Genomic DNA, 14,349 nt, shown 5'->3' with positions numbered 1-14,349 from the left:
CTTCCCGGTTCGCTTCACGGACAGCGCCCTGATTGGCCGAGCAGCTTGCGTGATGTACGCGGACATGCAACGTGTTCGCTAATTGGACGGCGTGGTGCGTGAAGCGCGTCAGATTTTCTGTGGCGCCCGCCATCTTGCATTCGCGAACGACCGCGGACAGCGCAGTGAAACTTGGATTAAAAATTGTATTTAGTGGAGTGTGTTGGTGTGTAAGAGTGTTTGGGGAGGGTGGGGGAATATGATATAGATTCAATGTTCTGTTTTTTTTATGTGCTAGACACTTTTGTTATGTTCGATTTTTCTGCGGACAACACGTGTTTGTAAATAAACAGAATGGATTCATTGTCAAGTTGAAACTGTTCCAAGAAGACACGTGGGGTCCTGGAATGTTCCCAGGGGGTGTCCTGGAGACATTGTCTGTATTGTTCGTTGTCAAGCTGAAAGTGTTCTAAGAACACTCGCGGTGTCCTGAAATGTTCGTACATAAAGAAAATGGGGGTGTTCTGAGGATGTTGTCCGTATTGTTTGTGTGCCTGCTTAGCTGTATCCAATGAGGGAATGGCACAGAGAATGAAGTGAAAATGGTAGAAGGGCTGTCTAAGAGTTATGCGGTCCGCGGACAAGGCGTGCTACATCCGGGTTTTCCAGCAAATCCAGCATGGAAAGAAGACTGTAGGGATCAGCCAATCATATGTTGAGGTTGTGGATTTGTGTTCAAAGAGACTGTGTGTAGTGAAGATGGGAGAAGTGGAGAAAGTCAGGGTGTTGGTGCTTGGAGATATGTTTGTGCATGGTTTACAACAGTATGCTCAATGCAGGCATGTTGCAAAGAATTTTGATGTTAAAGGAGTGGAGGTGGTGTGGAGCACTGTGCCTGATTGCAATGTACAGGGAATTGTACAAGTTTGTGAAGATATGGGCAGGATCAACAGTCCCCATGTGGTAGTTTTGCACTATGGTGCTTTCCATTTGGGCTATGTCAGTGCCCCTACTTTGTTGGCAGATTTGGAACACTTGGTTCAAGCAGTAATGAACATCCTTCCAAATGCCAAAGTAATTTTTTCTAGATTAGTCCCTAGGGCAATATGGGACAATAGTTCAGTTTTTTTACTCAGCAAAACAATGCTAAGTGTGTAATCAACCGAGGCATGTGTGCCTTCATGCTTAGAGCTGGTATGTTCTTCTGTAATAATGAGAATATTGATTCCAGTAATGCTGTTTATTTTAAAGAAGATGGCATTTCCTTAACTTTTATGGGAAATGCCATTCTGTTTTGTAATGTAAGGGTTGCTTTGGAGAAAGTTATGTGAAGATTTTAGGAGTAAAGTAAGACAAATAAAAAAAATAAAATACAACATAACAGGTGTCTGTCAAGCATCTGCAAAAAAACCCCCAAAAAACGTCTCTTTTCAGAGCCAACCTCAAACGGGAAATGGGGCACACTATTTAAATTTACATTCACCACGTTCAGATTTTCGATATGTCCGCAGACATGGCGGTAGTCCGCGGACATTGAAATCACTAGCTAGGGGTTCAGTATTTTCTATGTTACATGTATATAAAGTCAGGGATATTATGGTTAAGTTGTGCTCCTAAAAACATATGAAATTCAGTAAAAAAACTTTGTTAAAGGGACGTTATGGTTAAGTTGCGCTACTAAAAACCTACGAAATTCAGTGAAAAAACTTTGTTAAAAGGGACGTTATGGTTAAGTTGTGCTACTAAAAACCTATCAAATTCAGTAAGAAAACTTTGTTAAAGGGACGTTATGGTTCAAAGTAAAACCGAAAACCCCCTGAAATTCGGCAGTAATGGTAAGATAAGCAACCATAACTCGTGACACCGTGCACTGCTAACACTAACACCCAGGACATCAAAGATGACATCCAAATGTCATTGATGACATCACTGATGACATCACATGGCTGGCTCTCCCTTTTTTTCCTTTACTGACATATCTAAGCCACATAGTTTTCTTCAGTAACAGTCAGGAAGTAAAAATTGAAACGGTACTATATTTGTAGACTTAGGGTCAAGTCATATCATATGAAACATATATATAGTGGAAGACACAGGCTTGAAAGAGAGCAATCCTTTCTGTGCATGAAGATAATCATTAGAGTTACCAGCACTTTCTCATAGTTTTATTTTTATTACTATACCTTCCCTGTATATGCTCATATTTGTATACATTGTATTCACACTCCTTTCCTTAGGGTTCACTGACATCATTTGATACACATACATACAGTAAGTAGCAGCTTTGAAACAGAGCAATCATTTCTCTGCATAAAGATAATCAGTTAGGTTATCAACTCTTTCTGCTACTACTTCTGCTTTTTTGCTTACTTCTCTGTCCCTGTATATACTCATATTTCTATGTGTCGTTGTCTCTCTGTGTTTTGTCTGTATTAAGTGTAATTATGTATTAAGTGGGTTTTATTAGCTACTTATTACATGTTTCACAGTACCCAAAACTCTAATAAGAAAGCAGTTATCATTTCATTATTCTACATGGCAAGACTATGAATATTGCACCTTCATCATGTATACTGCACACACTGCCTAAGTTTCTGCATGAGTTGCTTAGTATACTGGATAGAATTTCATAATAGAATGCTATTTATATCAATGCATTGCTTAATGCACTAATTAGCTCATGATATTTATTCAAATGATCCTTGACACTTTTTGGTCAACATTATAAGAATCCCTCCTACAGAGTTTTCATGAAAAGTAAATGCACATGTGATGTCATCAATAATGTCATCAATGACATTTGTGATGTCATCTTTGATGTCCTGTGTGTTAGTGTTAGCAGTGCACGGTGGCGCGAGTTAGGGTTGCTTATCTTACCTTAACTGCCGAATTTCAGGGGTTTTTCGGTTTTACTTCGAACCATAACGTCCCTTTAACAAACGTCCCTTTTAACAAGGTTTTTTCACTGAATATATATATATATATATCACAATAATAATGTTATATATATGTATATATATATATATATATATATAACATTATTATTGTGATTTTTATTATTATTATTGTTATTATTTATAATTTAGAAAATTACTTTTTAATAAAAAATATTCAGGGTTACTTTAAATGAAAAGTAAAGTCTACCAACAATAAAAATGACAAGGTTATGGAACAACCACTCACTCCACACCAGAACAAGTCGAACCTTTGTATTCACATGAACTATGGTATTGATGTGCCTGCCTAAAATGTAAAGCTTGATTTTAATTTTGCTCACCAAAACCAAATTGGATGTAGATACACACCAAACATCTCTAAAATCGATGTGGCCAATATTAAGATATTTAGCCCAAATTTGTTTTAATTTTCCTGTGTAAAAAACCCATATTAAAAGCTTCTAAAAACACAATTAGATGATTTCATTTACAAAAACATATGAAGGCGTCCGTAAAAAATGTTACAAGGTTACATGATTTTCTGAATTTTTACAGTTCGACTTTACCTTATCTACTGCATGCATTAGCGTGATAGCATTATATATATATATATATATATATATATATATATATATATATATATATATACACACATAATGGCATAATGTTGCATATATGTAGTTTAGAAGGCAAAATAGATTTATTTAAAACATTCAGGTGCAATTGCGGTTGATATATTATGTTAATATGGTGTACAAATTCAACAATATGGTAGCAGCATTCCCTACTACTTATTAATGTCAAACTATGGTGTTTTCCTGGAATAACAGTGCGAAACAAGCTATGTCACAAGTGTGAAGAAAGGCAGAATGATGAATTGTTTCTCTGGAGGTTCTGCATCGATCAGAAGATGCTCTTCACTGTGAAAGATCAGCGCCATTATCTGTTTTCAATTGTAACAACATGTGCACACATTTTTCAAAGTATGCCCATCACAGACGATATACCGTTGCATAATGATGACACTATGTGGTGAAGACTATTGAATTAAATAATCAATATTAGAAACAAACAAATGCAAAATATGAATACAAATGTAGAGTGAAACAGAAATTAATGCAATGCTTTTTTATAACAGGTGGAGTAGGGGAATTGATCGTATAATACCAATCGCTGAAGTAGTTTTATAAATTCTACGAACATCATACAAAATGCATTCAGTTCCTGTCAGTATACACAAATGTCAGTGGTTCACTCTTCCATGAACCGCACAGAAACCTACTTGGAATGAAAATGTAAAACCATAGCCTGAGCCTTGTCAAAGTGAGGCTGGATTGGCAGTCAGCGCTCTGTCTCAAGGGCACACGTGACTGTCAAACTCTTCAAAGAACGAGTGGTATTCCTGTGATAATGCATGGATGATACCTCGTTCAACTGCTAGAGGTGTCATCCTTGTCATCCTTGTTTTACGAAGAATTGTTGGCTGTTACTTAAAAGTATGAACCATGATTATGGGACTCCAATATATCAGGTTCCCGGTGTTTAAACAGCAGTGAAGACAGCAACATGTATAATACCAAAGGAAGATGAATACTGAAAGTAGTAAATGTGAGAGGTAGTCACCTGCACACCTAAGAGATAGCACCTGACACATGTTGCAGATTGTACCACAAAATGAACTATCCCAGGAACCATATTGGCCTCCAGTACATTTCATCCACAGAGTGGGTTTTAACCAATCTAAACTGAAAACAGGAGATGCAGAAAGAACAATATCCAACCCCATCTCCAAAAGCGCAGAGGCCGAAGTGGGTCGTGATGCAGCCGGTGCTACAGAGACATTCATTTTAAAAAGACAAGAGTCAAGAGATCAGATGCTGACAATTATGCTGAAAGGTGCTTGTATGCAATTCTCCTACTACACAAGCCAAAAGGGAAGATCACTATATTAAATGATTTCACTAATGTAACATGTATTTATGTCTCCAACCACTGTCAGGTCATTGAGTAAAGTTATAATAATATGGGAAATGAGAGCAAGTTTAATTGTGTCATTTCTACTCCCGTAGAAAATGATGATGATGATGATGTAAATATCAACCACACCTCACGCAGTGGGACTCGATTTGTGAGGTGAAAGGAGAGTGCCAGCAGCATTGCTAGGGGGGCTGTGGGTGCTATAGCTCCAGGCGTGTTGGTTGTAGCCCCAAAGGTCAGGGGCTACAATTGAAAGGCTAGCTAGCCACGAGTTCTGAAAGTCCCAAAAGTAGCATAGCCCTGGATCATTTCCACCCTATCAACACCCCTGGGAGGGGCACTTATACCTGTTCAATAAAATCCTAAACCATTCTCCCAGGTTGGACTCGATAAAAGTGCATTCATAACCCAAAACTTGTAGAATTCTGCTGTGACTCAGTGAAATATTCTTTGAAATTGCACACATGTACTAGCAATCATGAGCACCACTTTTACATGGATGTGATTATGAAAATGGATGCAAGTGTGGAAGAAATGAAAATAATTTTGTAGGCAGGTTATTTTCACTTTTGTATACAAGCTGCCTGTGATTGCGCAGCATTGTGGTGATGTTTGCTGCATAAAGCTTGGGGACCACCTTTGCATTAATTGTATTTTAATAAAATACATTATTGATTTCTAAATCAGCCTGTTTTGCTTTATTTTTTGTCCCCAGAATTGTGGGGTGGGATTGATGACAGGGGACATTAAATCGGGGATGCCCTCTTAGTGAAACAAGGTAAAATATATAGCAGTTAACTTCTGCCATCAACACCTGGTGGTTTTCCTTGGTACGTGTGTAAGACTGAAACCCTGTCAACAGAATGTTCGTATGAGGGTCCCCTTCCGTAAGTGGATGTCAGTTTCCTTGAGAGGTCATGGTGGGTATTTTTTGAAACCCAGAAGGAGACATTGAAGTAAAAGCTATTTAGACTCGAACAACAAGTGGATGTGAGTTTCCTTGAGAGGTCATGGTGGGTATTTTTGAAACCAAGAAGGAGACATTGAAGGAAAAGCTATTTAGACTCGAACAACAAGTAGATGTGAGTTTCCTTGAGAGGTCATGGTGGGTATTTTTGAAACCCAGAAGCAGACATTGAAGGAAAATCTATTTAGACTCGAATGACAAAGCTTTGCAGATCCGCCTTCTGGATCTTTGATTCTGTCACTGTTTGAATCCCAACCCTGTTTCTGGCGCTAAACAACAAGTGCATATCAAATCACGTGGTTCTGGAACCAGGCACATTCTAAAGTGTTGGAACCACTGAAGCAGACCTTGACCAGAGCTGCCCCATACAAGGAACATGAAGATGTACACCAAGTCAGCGATTCTTTCAACTGGTGTGCCATTAAATCAATACAAACGGGGTTGTGAGTGTTCATCTGTCGTTTCTCTGTCATTAAGAATGTTGCTCGTTTTAATTTTTTGGATAAAAACGACTATTATTGTTTTGATCCCGAACCTCTTGAACCAAAGCACATGACCACCAATATTTGTCTAGATTGAATCTGACAGATAATTGTGAGCCATAATTAAACGCTTGTGCGCTTCTGTGACTCGGGAAGAGGCGCCTCCAAGTGTGTCGCCTCTGCCCTTCTTCCTCTATGACTCTTCAGCCACTTAAGAGGGAGTTGAAGACGGTAGAGGTGGCACCAGAGCACCCACTACCCTTACTTTTAGAGAAGACCTGCAGAGAGAAAGGGACATCAGAGGAGCAGGCGGCACAGCACCAGTATCTTTGTTGGAATCGAGGATAAGTCTGAAAGGGCGGGATAATGGTGAAGTGGTAGTCACATTTCTCCCACTTTGTGCAGACTTGTATCGGGCTCCAGTCTTTTATCAGATGAAGAACGTGGTTGCACGCTGTTGTGATGTCACAGCTCTGCAAAAATCAAAGTGGCTGTACAGTGTTATGTTTTCACAGCAGATCAAAATAATGTAATTATGATTTTATGTGTGTGTGTTATTTCATTAAAAAATAGAAACATTATTGGCATAAACTATAACGTGATCAGATGTGTTGCAATGCACTGCACCTGGAGGGTATCCCGGAGCCGGCAGTCATGTACTTATGCACTTCCAAGACCCGGTTTAGGCGGCCATAGCAATGGCAGATGGGCACTATACAAATGCTGAGAACATAAAACTTTGTGGATAGTCATATAATATCAGAAGAGGGGTTTTAGGTCGAAGCAATGGCCGTTACTCCTGCAAGCTACATAATATATTTCCCTGTAACATATGTAATGAGGTAAAGGCATACAGCATTCAGTGAAAGTAAAGAGAAAACACACAGGGTGCGCCCCTTTAGTAACAACTGAGTTACATATGAATATTTGCTCAATGTTGGTTAATTTATGTTGAAACCATTCTCTCTGTGTGTGGCCTTTTTGTGTTGGACATCATTTTTACCTGTGGCAATAGAACGTGATCCATGTTACGAAAGGCGTGCCGAAGGCAACATTGATTCAAATTGGCCAACAGGGACATGAACACTATTTTTTGTTCTTCTGTTATAATTTCGTGCCCACAGCTATAACAGAAAATGTATAGAGGACATCCTGCACCCCACCAGCCCATTCCACAGAGTCTGGTGCATAAGATAGCACATGCTCGAAATGAGGGGAGTCCAGTTTCCCATTGCATGTTCTCATTATGTAACACGTATACGGCCACTTACCTACGGAGTGATGAGGCAGAATGCATGGAATGAGCATGAACCTTTCGTGCACCATTGGGGAGAGTGTGATTATAGATGGCACTAAGCAAAGGCAGACCTCGAGTTCACTGGCAGAAACGCCATTCAGAAGGGTCAGGCCCATTCTGCACTGATGAGTATCACAGCCTCTCTAAACCAAGCCTCAATTGGTAGCGGAGGGTCAAAGGAGTTCAGGCAGAGAAGGACTGCACACAGCCTTGTTTAGGAGCCCTACGTCAACCTACGTGGTAAAAACACTGCACTCTCTGAAGTTCTCTCTGGACTAAGGAGCATGGATGCTTTCTGGTGTGGTGAGCATCTGTGCTCCTGCATAGAAAAACATATTACTGCAAGGCATTGCCCTGTGGGGTATTGCGCTTTCATTTTCCCCTACATCTTGCAGAATTAGTTTTGTTTCCTCTTTTTTGCACTACAAAATAGACATTTCACATCATCTTTGCTGCTGATAGGCTTTGACGTCATATTCACCTCTCTGCAGCTGTCCCACCACTTAGGCCAATGTGCTGCACTTTTGAGGTCTCCACAAGCTACTTTCTATCTTTTCTGCTCATCGTTTCATTGTGAAGAACCCCCTTCAAGGTTGCAGTAAAACCTAAAAAACCTAGTGAGTTGGGGCGGGGGAATGTATTTTGGCCTGTATAAGAAGAGTTTTAGGGCGTGTAGGAGAGACAGAGTAGGCCCACTCGAGGAACAAACTGGGATTCTGGCCCTTGCCCGACCTGATTGAGCAGGGATTCTGGCCTAATGCCCGACTGTCTGATGAACTTCTGGAAAAGGCCTTCTTGCTGGCCGTGCCCAAGACAATCATTGCCCTTCATGGGCAGACTATCCCGAAACACAGCTAAGCACAGCATCTGGGCATGCCAGAAAGAGGTTGTAGGTGTCTCTCAGGCTGCTAGCCAGCATAGCAAGGAACGCGAAATTGGTGACAACGGCCTTCAAATGTCACATAGTATTTTCTCTGAAAGATAGGTTCTTGCCTACCATTACCTTAGCAAGTAGTTAATGACAATAATTGAGCGGAGTTCCAAACTGCCCCTTGCCCATATCTGCCAGCTTGAAGATGCTTGTTTTGTTGCACTCGGGATGCAAAATATCTATTTGAGTGAGAGAGAGAAAAAGAGATAGAGAGAGTCAAAGAGGGAGAGGTTTACGATGTCAATGTGCGCTACTGAAATGAGACCTGTGTGGTGGGAGTGCAGGAGTGCAGTTTGTGTTTCATCACAAGGCCTATTCTTCTCTTCCCCTAACTGAGTCCCTTCCAAGATCTCCTACCACTTACACAAAACACCACCAACTGACAGCCACCACATGCCAAGCCATGAGCACATAAACACTAACCGAACCATGACTAAGCTCTCCGCTTTCCCACATCAGTGGTTAACCAGATTAAAATGCTGTAATTTCCCAATCCTTTGCCTCTTCCCTGTGGATAAAATGCTCCCAAGTTTCTCAGCCAAATCCATAAAAAGCGGATTGGCACACAGGAAATGAGTATTTCTGACCTGCACTGATTGACACCACAGGTTGCCCATCTAACTGTCCCAATGCCCCCTACCCCCCGCACCTCACCGTTGTTCTTACAGAGCCAAGTGCATCGAGGCCAGCGATAGAGGCAGATGGGCGCTATACACGACCACTTGCATTACATTACATATATTACATGTGTGTGTGGCTGCCAGGAATTTGATTAAGTCTAACCATTGTGGATTTATCTAAGTCTAGAATAGTACCTAAATTAGGTTGTTGTAAATTTGATCTACTCATTTTGAGAGAGTCGAGTATATGTGTAAGTTGTGGTGTAGGGTTCAGGGGTATGGAGCAATTGAGGAGGGAGCAAAGAGAGGGTGTGGGGCAGGGATTGTCACCTGGGGGGAACCCTATAACACAAAAAAGGCAAGTCGACCAAGTTCACTAACTTTACCTCCAATCATGACACTTATCTGATTTACCGCTATTCAGCCCAATGGGCAATGAGGCCGTCTCGGCAATGTGTGATTTTTACCCCAAGCCAGACAGCTTGTGGACTCTCACTCGTCAGGTCAGTGTTTGATTTACCAAAAGCAAGACATTGTGCGACTTTAACCAAGCCACAAGATTAGATTTATCTAAGGACAATCTACGGGCCTCATTACGAGTATGGAGGCAGCCAAGCCCTTAATAAGGGCATGGCTGCCCCCATACCAGGTTCCAGTACTGGGTTCTGTGAATGAGGAATTACCGAGTCATTACGACCTTGGAGGACCCGGTAAGTCCTCATGCACAAAACCATTCCCCATTCCCATTTGAGCCCCCATAGGGCTCAATGGGAATGGGGATGGAAATAATAATGGGCCTGTTAATAACAGGCCCGTTATTAGCTCCTTAGTCCCCTCAAGGGACCCGAAAAGGACGTCTGGTTTTACCAGACGTCTGTTCCGGCTCCCGCTAGGGGACCTCGTAATCAGGCATCCCGTAATGAATGGTGCCGGCCCCGTACCGTCACCCTTCATTACGGGAGCGCCTGCCTCGTAATGAGGCCGTATATGTTTTAGATTTAGACTAGATTTCTGAATTATCTAAAAGTGACAGATATGTTTATGAAATTGCATCGTTAGTAATAATGGGCGGCCAGTTGAGCTAATTAGCAAACCTATTCTATTTCACGAATGCACCATTTATTTATTTATTTGCATATTTAAAGCGCTCACATAGTGCGGGGCATCAAGGCACTGTTACAGAATAGTTTTTTTGTTGTTGTCTTGGTTGCATATTTATAATACACTTAAATACCCAAAGGTTTCTAAGCGCGGACCCAGGGATCGAACCTGTGTTGCTTCGTGTCGTCTTGCTTTCAAGGCGAGCACGTTGCCACTGCCACTGAACATGTTATAGCATTTCATACTAAAAATCTACAACCTCTCTTACGGATATGTAATGTTCTCCCATATACCAATAATTGTATGCTGTGAATCATGGCAAGGAATCATGTTACAGGAGGCATCAGTCACCTGAGAGCCGGCCCTGGGCATGTCACATCAGGGCAATGAATAAACACCCTGCTTAACATATGAAACAGTGGAAGAGCTATTCAATTACGGGCCCACTCTTCTTCCTGCACGCATGTGGCAATAGGGGGAAATGATTGCCGTTCATTAGTTCACAGAAAGGGTGCTGCAGGGTTAACGGCTTCCTGCTGCCTCTCACCTACGCGTGCACCAGCGCCGCTGTGCAGCATGGCAGGCGCTGTTCTTAAACTGCTGCCATCGCCCGGGATGGCAGTTAATAGCCAAGCGTGAAATCCCACGTTAAGGATGGAAGCAAAGCGGGCCTTGGCATGGAAAGCAAAGCAGGTGGCGGGCTGCTTCCAAGCGGAGACAGCACTTTAACTTGGCGAATGCAGCAACAACGCTTCAAGCGCTCATGTGTGAAATCCGCAGCCCGTCCAGGGAATACGAGATATGACTCGGACCAACCTTTCCGGCTCGGGGAAGAAAACATCAACACTTTTTAGATGTAATGACCTGACAATCAGACATGAAATTAGGCAAAACACTGCCACTTAACTCTGGAAGAAACCACTAATGCACAAAGGGGCGTGTCGTGTATATAACCTGGGCTGAGTATGGACTTTCACACTGCAAACTCGAATGAATCTCTTGCGCTGTCTCCGTTTTTACATTGCAAATGCTCTGCTTTAGAGGTCGCAGGAAATGCTGTTGATGTTGCTTCTGGTGCTTTTGCTGAAAGATTTAGTTTACCCATTGGGATGAGAAATTGAGGGGCGCTCTAGCAAGGGTAGGTGGCCTAAATTCTAGACATGACAAAAAGTGGGGGCAGGCGATTTAGCATGCCTACCCCAAACCATACATAAGCTAGACGGGTGGGTTATCATGTATCAGTCCATCAGTTTTTGTTTACAGAAGTTGGAACACCTAGCTATAGAGAAAACAGTGCACATTATGTTTGCACGTTTGGTCCTCTTAACACGCCATTACAATGTGAATGGCATACTTTTCTGTAGATGAGTGCTGCCAGACTGCTTGCTCTCGAAGATGGAGAGTCCAGTGGATTCTGCTCAACACACATGGGGCCTCATTCCGAGTAGGGCGGTAAGGGTTAACGGTCACCAGTAACGAGACCGGTGCCGTTAAACCCTTACCGCCCTACAACGAGTTCCCTTTGCGAGTCCCGTCCTTAACGCCTGCTTCAAGCAGGCGTTCTGCTACTAGCAGGCGTTAAGGACAGGACCCGCAAAGGGACTCCTGGGTCAATAACAGTACCATAATTTACGGTACTGTTATTGCCACCTTCCCCTTTCCCATTGAGCCCTATGGGGGCTCAAATGGGAATGGGGAATGGCCCTGGTAAATGGGGAATTACCGGTCCCTCCGACCTCGGAATGGACCGGTAATTACTCCATTCACCAGGCCGGAGTTTGGACGAGTTCGGAGGAAGCCATGCCACAAATAGCGGCGAGGTTACCTTCGAACTCGGAATGAGGCCAATGGTGTGCTTGTTGAATTAGGAGGCAAAGAAGCCAAATTTGAGTAAACAGAAGAGACACCACATCTCGCTCAAGAAAAGGTAATTCATCTTATCGTGGGAAGGTGTCTGCAGAATTGGGGTGGTGTGCTCCTCAACCTCTGATTTCCCTCAGTGTCAAGCTTTTGGGAGTCCCAGAATCCCCTTTGCTCTGATACATGCCCATGGCCTCTGAGCTCCTCCCACACTCACCATGGAGATCAACTCACCTTTATACGGCAGATGCACTGGCCGTATGAATGGGAAGGGAAGATAGGTAGGGCTGCGAGGCAGGCTGGGGAGGAGGGGGCCAGGTGTGAAAGGGACCTTGAAGGCCGGACGGACCCAGATCAGGACAGAGGCGTAGGGGTGCGACCAAAACCCATCTGGGGAGATTACAGAAGCCCACCGCCTCAAGTCAGAATAGAGATGCCAACTAACCAATTGCACTAACACATTTCCCCCTCTGCATACATCTCTCAAACACCAAAACAAACGCAACCACAAACCTACAGCACAACAAACCACACATACTTCACTACATGGCAACAACAAAACAAAAACACACATCGACTCACACAACAGTACACATCGACTACCGGCCGCAAACACCCCAGGCCCAGCCAATGGACCCACCGGTCTGAGGCCGCCAAACAGCCATCACTGCTCTCTTGCACTTTTCCAGCTCCCTCCCACTAACCCCCCTTCCCTTCCTCTTTCAGAGCCACCAGAGCGCCAGGGGACCACTCCGGTGGTGATAGTGCGCGGTACAAATGTCCTTTAACATTAACATTAACATTAACATTTTTCCAAAAACATATGAGTAAGTTCCAATCTGAAATACATGTCCCATTTCTGTCACTAGGTGGTGATGGAAGAATGAACATCATTTTCAGAAACTAACCATGTAAAGGGGTGCCTACGGGAGGCTGGCATAGCCCCGGCTCAAAAGTAGTTTTTGGAAACTGTCAGGGCTCAGACGTGGCTAGCCCTGCCCCACTTAAAACCCGGCATTTACTTCTGAAAATCCCTCTTGCGCTTCACTCCTCACACCTTCGCCATATAGAAGCATACCTTTGCTGTAACATATTTACCCATCTATTTCTGTGGATGTTGGTAGGTCAGAAACAGGAGGCAGACAAGGTGGCATTGTGACTAACTTCCTTTTTATTTTTACGTCAAAATCTTCAGCTGTCCATATGTCTAACATTCTATTCTAAAAAAGGAAATGATATCCAAAAGGGTGCACGGCTGGAAGTCTGTCTAAAATAATGAAAGTGCTCTGTCAAAAAAGCTGTACTAACCTAGTCTCTGTCCCTACCACTGTTAACAAAACAGAAGAAATCCCACTGGTCCTTACCAAGGAATTGTGGCTGGTTTCTGAACCCCACCCTAGTATGGTTTTCCCCTTGGTGCGCCGTGGCCCAGTTGCACAGCCTATTTTTGAAAGTCATCAGTCTATTTGTCTTTTACATAGTTTATCATGCTTCACCCCACCTTGGGATATGGCTTCTTGCACCCTGCCTCGGGGTCATATTTCTCTCAACCCTCCCTGGGGAGTTGTTTCTCACAGCCTGTTTTGGGTTCTTACATCTCTAGCTCTGCCTTGGTGATTGCTTGTTCGCACCCTGCCTTGGACTCTGGTATTGTTCACCCTGTCTTGGGGTATGGTCTTTTACAGTCTGCATTGAGCTCTCACCTCTCTCACTCTGCCTTGGGGTTGGCGTGGTCTCACCCCACCATGGGTTATGGTCTTATTGGCCCCACATTGGGGTATGGTCTCTTTCACACCGCCCTGAGATTTCACCTCTCTCATCCCGTCTTGGGGTTCACTTGTTCCCACCCCGCCATGGGTCCTGGTTATGTTTACCCTTCCTCTTGGGGTAATGTCCCTTGCAGCCCGCTCGTAGCCTGTCTTGGGCTCTCACCTCTGTGAATCCACCACTTGCGCCCAGTCTTGGGGTATGGTCTCTCTCGGCCTGCCATGGGCTCTCGCCTCTGTGATCCCACCTTCGAGTTTGCTTGGTCTCACACGACTCAGTCACTCCATCTTGGGGTATGGTCTCTTGCAGTCTGCCTTAGTCTCTTATCTCTCTCAACCCCCCCTTGGAGTTCACTTAAGTCTCACCGCACCTGTGGGTTTGGTCTTGTTTGCCCCATTTTGGTGTATGGTCTCTTACAGCTGCCTTGTGGTC

The 14,349-nt window shown here is 43.3% G+C and overlaps 1 protein-coding gene across 10 annotated transcripts in view; it reads right to left on the bottom strand.

The window, feature by feature from the left end:
• Window positions 1-14,349, bottom strand: part of PLCB1 (phospholipase C beta 1) — a 3,004,223-nt gene that overhangs the window by 1,940,811 nt on the left and 1,049,063 nt on the right. The gene's annotated exons all lie outside the window — the stretch shown is intronic.

Source organism: Ambystoma mexicanum, chromosome 4q (assembly GCF_040938575.1).
Source record: "Ambystoma mexicanum isolate Mex_15411 chromosome 4q, UKY_AmexF1_1, whole genome shotgun sequence".
NCBI lineage: Eukaryota > Metazoa > Chordata > Amphibia > Caudata > Ambystomatidae > Ambystoma > Ambystoma mexicanum.
The sequence above is the reverse complement of the archived record's forward strand: the minus strand, read 5'-3'. Positions and strand labels throughout refer to the sequence as shown.